Source organism: Alligator sinensis, unplaced genomic scaffold, assembly GCF_000455745.1.
Source record: "Alligator sinensis unplaced genomic scaffold, ASM45574v1 scaffold667_1, whole genome shotgun sequence".
Lineage (NCBI taxonomy): Eukaryota > Metazoa > Chordata > Crocodylia > Alligatoridae > Alligator > Alligator sinensis.
In genome coordinates, this window is record NW_005842636.1 from 555,751 (window position 1) to 563,767 (window position 8,017).

Sequence of the window (8,017 nt, forward strand, 5' to 3'; positions counted from 1 at the left end):
CATAGAAGTGGAGCAGAAGTACTTATGGTCCACTTCCAGGTCCACCACTGAGCATGCAGGGGGGCTCCCCCACATCTCCCCAGCTCAGCGGTCAGCCATGGGGGGACCCTGGGTGCCCCCCCAGACCCAGGAGGCACCAGTCACCGAGCTGGGGGTGTGCAGGTAGGCCCCCCTGCATGCTCCGTGGCAGACCTGGAAGTGGACTAGAAGTGCTTCTGGTCCACTTCTGGGTCTGCTGCTGAGTGTGCTGGGGAGCCCCCTGCACTCCTGTGGGATGCTACATCTGCTCCACCATCACAGTATCCATGAGCCACCTGGTATGTTGAGGTATGTAGAAAAAACATTTAAAGCCATGTCTGTCTGAATCATCGAATCTTTCCGCATCTCTCGAAATCCATTCAGAGGGTTCTGATTCAATTCAGAGAGATTGATGGTCTCCTGATTCGATTTGGATTTGGAGATTCGGCCACCAAATTGGGCCGAATCGAATCAGCAACTGAAGCTTCATATAGCTGTACTTCCTAATACTGCCATCTACCTCTTGTATAGTACTTCTTAGCTGAAAATCTCAAATTATGTTAAAGAAGTATCATACACCAAGTTGCACAGATGAGTAAGCTAAAAACAAACTTCTAATTTACTACATTTTGAACACAGGGATTGGCAAATGCACGGAGCACAGTAATTACAAAGACCATGTCACTCTGTCTGAAAAAATACAAGACTACCTGGAGACACCCATGCTCTAAGCACTGGCACCTCCTTGACTATGTTATTGTTCCTGTGATTGGAAGGATGTCCCTATCACATAAGTCAGTGATCTTCAAGCACCAACTTTGCTGGTCTAGACATTGTGTGTGAATGCCTGGCACTTGATTCCCAAAGCAAGTGCTCTACTCTCAGTTTAGTTGCAGCCTGATATCTTGTGGTGGCCAGAGGAAATGCTAAAAGGACACATGGAAATCATGCCTCAAGAAAACAGACAGCAACATCAAAAGCTGGGAGGAGCTGGCTGTTAACAGACTCCAATGGCGCCACAACCTCAACCAAGTGGCAGCCTGCTTTGGGGTAAAACAACTTGCCCTCGAAGCAAAGAAGAGATAGTGAAGGAAGGAAAAGGAGAGGAATCCTAACCTATGGCCTACTCTCCCTGTGGAAAAGCCTGCAGCTTCTGCAGATGTATCTGTGACTCAAAGATTTGACTCTAAGTCACCTCAAGACCCATCAACAAAGCAATGGCCGAGATCATCCTCAAACTAAGGAATTGCCAAAGACTGTGATGACTGTTGCAGACAGGCATACATTCTGCCTACTACATACTCTAATATACTTCGTTACTTCACATCTCACCAGCAAGGCTGATGTAGCCTTTTCTTCATTATTTACTAACTAAGAATAATCAAACTGCTCAGATGATCAAACTACTCGGATGACAACAACAGTTGCTACATGGTAGAATGAGGATAAGCAGGTTGTAAGTCAGACAAAATACTACTTGGTAGCCCAAATTCTCCCTCTGCTAATTCAATTGCAGTTAATATTTGTTGGTATCTACATATCAAAACATCTACCAGTACTACCTGAAACAAGCTGATAGCACCCGAACCACTAAAAAAAACATACCAAGCAGACTGAGAGCTTGGGAGAGACTCTAAATAAGCTGCAGTTGCTGGGCACAAAGGAAAAAGAAATGCATTCAGTGCACACTATATTGTCTGAAAAGCTGTCAAAATACTTACTGTTTTTGAAGAATGGGAGTGGAGAAGGAAGAACAGAGATTCATGTTTATGGGTAGCTGCCTCTGTGGTATCAAACAGTGGGGAGAGAGGCATTTACATTTCACATTGTTTGGAAGCTTCTCAGTGAATACGCTGGAATTCCACAGACTAGCACGCTTCCTATTCACCACACGTAAATGAACAGCGGTTTGTTGTAAAGACATTTCACCTTTTGCACAGCTTTGATGACTGTCTAATCAGACCTGAGTCAAATTTATTGGGACAGCACTAGATGAGATTAGAATACTGGATCCTCATATTAACACACTACCATGTAGTGATTTAGTCTTTGAAAATGGACTGGAAAGCTCCTTAAAATAAATTAAACACCCCTCCTCAATATAAATTGATAGAAGTTGTATTGTTAAATGAGCAATGTTTACTTTCTCAAGTGCTTTCTATAAGTGAGAAAGTTTGGGTTCTTAAGTGACTTCAGAGAAGTAATTTTAAAGTTAACAGCATCCTTTGTGGAAGTTGAAAATACAATTTACAAAAATAAAGCCTTAATAATTTTTTAACAGGACCTGAGCAGGTTCTGAGTTCTTCTTGAAAAATTCTTCCCTTGAAAAATGCAGATTTCATCATTAATATATAGAGTGGTGCACAAAATTGCCATACCCCATAGTCTGCTCAGTATTAGCATATCATTAAGAGTGGCAGTAAGAGAAAGACAAGTAAAACTGAACTCTGGTCTTATCAGATTAACAGATTTTCAGGTTATTGGGACTAGAATTTGATGTTTGCCCACTCCCTTGAATGCTTCAATGAGTACAGTCACTGCCTCTGAACCAATGACTATGTAATGATTTATAGAATGGAACAATTTCTAGAGAGATGGAGAATTCTATCCCAAAATATCTTGCAGCTCAATGGTTAAGGCATTCCCTTGAGAGACAGGGGGGTTCATAGATTTCATAGACATCAGGGCTGGAAGGGACCTCGGAAGATCATCGAGTCCAGCCCCCCGCCCAAAGGGCAGGAAGTCAGCTGGGGTCATAGGATCCCAGCAAGATAAGCATCCAGTTTCATCTTGAAGGTGTTCAATGAAGGCGCTTGAACCACCTCCGGTGGCAGGCTGTTCCAGACCTTGGGGGCTCGGACAGTAAAGAAATTCTTCCTTATGTCCAGCCTGAAATGATCTTGAAGTAGTTTGTGACCATTCGACCTTGTCATCCCTTGGGGCGCTCTGGTGAACAAACGTTCCCCCAGATGCTGGTGGTCACCCCGATAAACTTGTAGGTGGCCATCAGATCACCCCTGAGCCTGCGCTTTTTCAGGCTAAAGAGCCCCAGGGCTCTCAGCCTGTCATCATAGGGTCTGCTTCCCTGACCTCTGATCATGCACGTGGCTCTTCTCTGGACTCTCTCAAGCTTCTCCACATCCTTTTTGAATTGTGGAGCCCAAAACTGGACACAGTACCCCAGCTGCGGCCTCACTAAGGCCGAGTACAGGGGGAGAATGACGTCCTGGGATTTGCTTGAGAAGCATCTATGGATGCAAGCCAGCATTTTGCTTGCTTTACTAGCTGCAGCATGACATTGAAGGCTCATGTTCATCTTGTCGTCAATCATGACCCCAAGTCCCTTTCCTCTGTAATGCTAACCAGCGTAGCACTGCCGAGCCTATAAGCATGCTGCAGATTTTTCTTCGCAAGGTGGAGAACCTTGCATTTTTCAGTGTTAAACACCATCAGGTTCTCATCCACCTATTTCCTGAGCCTGTCAAGGTCAGCCTGGATCACCCTGCTGTCCTCAGGTATGGATGCTTTACCCCAAAGTTTGGTGTCATCGGCGAACTTGGCCAGTCCGCTTCTGACTCCAGTGTCCACATCATTAATGAAGATGTTGAACAGTATGGGTCCAAGGACAGAGCCTTGGGGGACACCACTGGCTAGCCAACATAGCACTGCCGAGCCTATAAGGATGCTGCGGGTTTTTTTTCCCAAGGTGGAGAACCTTGCATTTATCGGCGTTGAACACCATCAGATTCTCGTCCGCCCACTTGCTGAGCCTGTCCAGGTCAGCCTGGATAACCTGCCTGTCTTCTGGTGTGGATGCTTTGCCCCAAAGTTTGGTGTCATCGGCGAACTTGGCCAGTTCTGATCGCTTCTGACTCCAGTGTCCACATCATTAATGAAGATGTTGAACAGTATGGGTCCAAGGACAGAGCCTTGGGGGACCCCACTGGTCACAGGACACCACGATGAGTGACTTCCATCGATTACTACCCTCTGGGTCCGACCCCGGAGCCAATTTTCCAGCCAGTGGATCGTGGAGGACCCAAGGCGACAATTGGCCAGTTTCTCCAAGAGGCGATCATGGGACACCAGATCGAAGGCTTTTTTGAAGTCAAGATATATGACATCAATCTCTTCTCCCTTGTCCAGGTGATAGGTCACCTGGTCGTAGAAGGAAATGAGATTGGTCAAGCAAGACCTACCCGCAACAAACCCGTGCTGGCTATCCCTTAAGATGTTGGCGTCGGCCAGTCCATTAAGGATGGCCTCTTTAATAAACTTTTCTAAGATCTTCCCCGGGATAGAAGTCAGGCTGATGGGCCTATAGTTAGCCGGATCCACTTTCCTCCTTTTCTTGAAGATAGGCACCACATTGGCCTTCTTCCAGTCTTCGGGCACTACACCAGAGTGCCAAGAGTTTTCAAAAATCCGTGCTAGAGGCTGGGCTATGATGATTGCGAGCTCCTTGAGTACCCTGGGGTGAAGATTGTCAGGGCCAGCTGACTTGAAGGTATCCAGCTTCTCAAGATGTTCTTTCAGAAAGTCAGCATTAAGGGAGGGCAGGGGATCACCCTCACCCGGACTTCCCGGCCCTGTAGCGGGCATGGGCGTCCCATGGGACTGATGAAAGACTGACGCAAAGTACCTATTTAATAGGTTGGCTTTTTCCTGGGCGTCAGTTGTCAGTTGCCCCATCTGGCTCAGCAGGGGTCCAATGTTGCCTCTGCTTTTCCTCCGGCTCCCCACATATCTGAAAAAGGACTTCTTATTGTCCTTGATGCTCAAAGCTAGCTGGAGTTCAGTTGCAGCCTTGGCTTTCCTGGTCTGCTCCCTACAGGACCGGACCAGTGCAGAATAATCCTCCTTGGAGGTGACTCCCATCCTCCACCCTTTGTAGGCCTTTCTTTTTAGCCTCAGGAGGTCTGCTAGGTCCCTGGAGAGCCAGGGGGGCTGCTGTGCCCTCTTGCTGCCTTTCCTCCGAGATGGAATAGATTTAGTTTGTGCATTGAGGATCGCTCCCTTGAGGAGCAACCACTCCTCTTCAACTCCCCTCTCCCTGTGGTCACGGTCCCTTAGGGCCTCATTGACAAGCCTCCTGAGCTTGTCAAAGTCGGCTTTCCTGAAGTCAAAGACTTGAACGTTGCTGACCGACTTGCCAGCTTTTCGGTGGATGGTGAAGGTGATCAGCTCGGGGTCGGTGTCACCCAGCTTCCCCTCGATCCCATCACTAGGTCGCCGACTAGGTCATCCCCAGTAGCCAGTACCAGGTCGAGCAGCGCTTTGCCTCTCGTTGGCCCATAGACTTCTTGAGTCAGGTAGAGGTCATCCACGCACGAGTGGAAGCTCTGCGACCGCTCAGATTTTGCTGAGCGATCCTCCCATGAGATGTCTGGGTAATTGAAGTCACCCATGACAACCATGGTCCTGGAGCAAGCTGCCTCAGCCAGTTCCTGGGCAAACTCCTGGTCAAGCTCAGGACTTTGAGTGGGAGGTCTGTAATAGACTCCCACCATTGTGTCCCCTGTGCCGTGTTCCTCACGGATTTTAACCCAGAGGGTCTCCAGCCATCCACCCTGGTCGCCAATATCAGCTTGCAGGGATGTGTAGCTTTCCTTAACATAGAGAGCTACCCCCCCTGCCCCTTTTCTCTATACGTTCCCTCCTGTACAGGGCCATGGTCCAGTCATGGGTGGAGTCCCACCAGGTCTCCGTTATCCCTATGACATCGTAATTGTTTGCACTGAGCAGGAGGATGAGCTCCTCCTGCTTGTTCGGGTCTAGTTATTTCATATCAGCTGTAAAGAGTATTTAAACCTGGCTAAATGTTCTCACCATGAGGGTTTATGGTATAAACCTCCTCATTGGGTTTTATGAATGGTGCCCAAGTCCTTCTGTGACTGTTTTAGTCTTTGAAATTCCTAGAGAACCAAAAGAGAAAATAACCAAAAAAACCAAAAATCATTCCATTTATGTTATAGCCGAGGGGCTTGTGTTTTGTTTACTGTTTAAGATCAGTGGTTTGGGTGAGGGGTTGGAGGAGTCCTCAGAGGGGACCCACAGCAGTGTGGAGACCCCAGCACCAGCAAGGGCGCAGCATTCGGGGTGCACTGACCGAAGCCCCAGGGAAGGGGGCAGCATTTTGGAGAAGCCCCAGAGAGGGGGCAGTGAAGAGCCCCAGAGAGGGGGCAGCATTGACGAGTGCCAGAGAGGGTGCAGGGTGAGACCAGGGCGCACAGGGCCCAGAGAGGACAAGAGGGCCGCATTATAACAAGGCCGTGACTGAACAACGTCAATTCCATCTGCGAGGCTTGGGGCGTGGTAAAGGGGTGGTAGGAGCCATGCATAGCCCATAAGGCTAGAGGGCACCTGAAGCACCCACTGCAGAGCGGGACCCACAAGGGGTCCGGGAGTCCGCGGGGTCAGGTATTACAACAAACCATGTCCAAGAGGATGCAAGGCAGCCTCCAATACATTTATTCTCTATCAAAGACGTGGCAGGCAAGAAGTGAGGGTGCCCTTTGGGCCAACTTGGCATGGGAAGGGGGCCTTGAGGAGATCACGGCCATCCCACAAGACCCCGCCCCGTGACACTCCTTACCAGGGGAAGCCTGTGCTTGAGCAGTGATATTCCTTTCTATCCTGTTTGCATCTGCAGCACAGCAGGGCTGATTTTGAAGCAGAGAATCTGACCCAGTAGCTCCTTCCCTTTGTATATTTCTCCAGTAGCTCCACTAAAAAACAGAGCTGTGATAATACAATTAAGTGAACTGCTAGGCAGCTGCATGCAAAACAATATGCTAGGTACGAGAGTTCACAGAAGTTTAGTGCCTCATATCCAATCAATGAAGAGTTTAGCATGGCATCCTTTTCTTCCAGCTTTGCTCACACTGACCTTTCACAATTCATGATGTCCCCACAGTCTGGGTGTGTATACATGTGTTACTAATGTGAGGCAATACGCCGGAGTATATTGCTCCTGGATGCTGCATTTACATTTGCACCTGGGACTGAAGCACATTTAGCCAAGTTGGAGTAGCCCCAGCTGGCAGGGGACTACGGGGGGACAGCCTGCCAGCCCAGGGCTGCTCCAACCTGGCTCAACATGCTGTGGAGAGGCTGGCTTGGAGCGTGGGTGCTCTAGTATAGAGCTAACTGGTAAGCAGCCCCGACGCTGAAGTACCCTTGTGCACCAGCCAGCCCTGTCAACATCTATATGTGTGTTGCTGTGGAATAAAGAACTCCAGTGCAGGACGGTACTTGCATTTACAGCATTATCCTATTTGCAGTACTGTCCCACAGTGGAGTGAATTAGTTTACTCTGTCATAATAACACCACACATGTAGACGGTGATGTTTTACTGCAGACATAATTAGGCAGCTCCGCAGTAAACATCTTGAGTAGATATGCCCTCTGACCACGTCTAAATGAGACACTGACTGTGCAGGAGCTCAGGACTACTGCACAGTAGCGTCATGTAGCGGAAAGCATGACGTGATGCTACTGTGCAGTAGTCATGGGCTACTGTGCAGTCAGCATCACGAAAAAGTCATTCGGCGATGCTGCTGTGTGGTAACTCCAGTAACTGCGCAGTCACTTAGTAATTGTTTATACAAGCACTCGGTGACTGTGCAGTCAGCATCTTGTGTAGACACAATCTCTGTGTCTTAACTACCTCAGCTTTGTAAGCAACAGTTATTGCCCTATTACAATTTAAATAGAGGCCTTTGTGTAATACAGGAGACCAACTCAGGTTTAACCATTCCGCTATCATTCCAGGAACTCATAGTAAGACTAATATGTTTAAAAATACACATAATGAAGTGTAGACAAATGCACAGAAATGATAGCATCTGTAACAGCTTCAGCTTGCGTTGAGAACCTTTTTTGATCTCAGAGCCCAGGTCTGGGACAGCAACAGAATCCATCCCCATCTTGACTTTTTTTTTTTTTATGGGGAAATTGAGTTCATGCCCCTTCTTCATACAATCTTCTGGATAGCAT

The 8,017-nt window shown here is 48.0% G+C and overlaps 1 protein-coding gene across 1 annotated transcript in view; it reads right to left on the reverse strand.

Annotated features, from left to right (window-relative positions):
- The window catches only part of LOC102376566 (complement component C6-like), a 109,418-nt gene extending 107,568 nt beyond the window's left edge, over positions 1-1,850 (reverse strand). The window contains exon 1 of the mRNA XM_014524590.2: positions 1,740-1,850. The gene's annotated coding sequence lies outside the window, so the exon portion shown is untranslated. The remainder of the gene's footprint in view (positions 1-1,739) is intronic.
- Between the last annotated feature and the right edge of the window lie 6,167 nt (positions 1,851-8,017).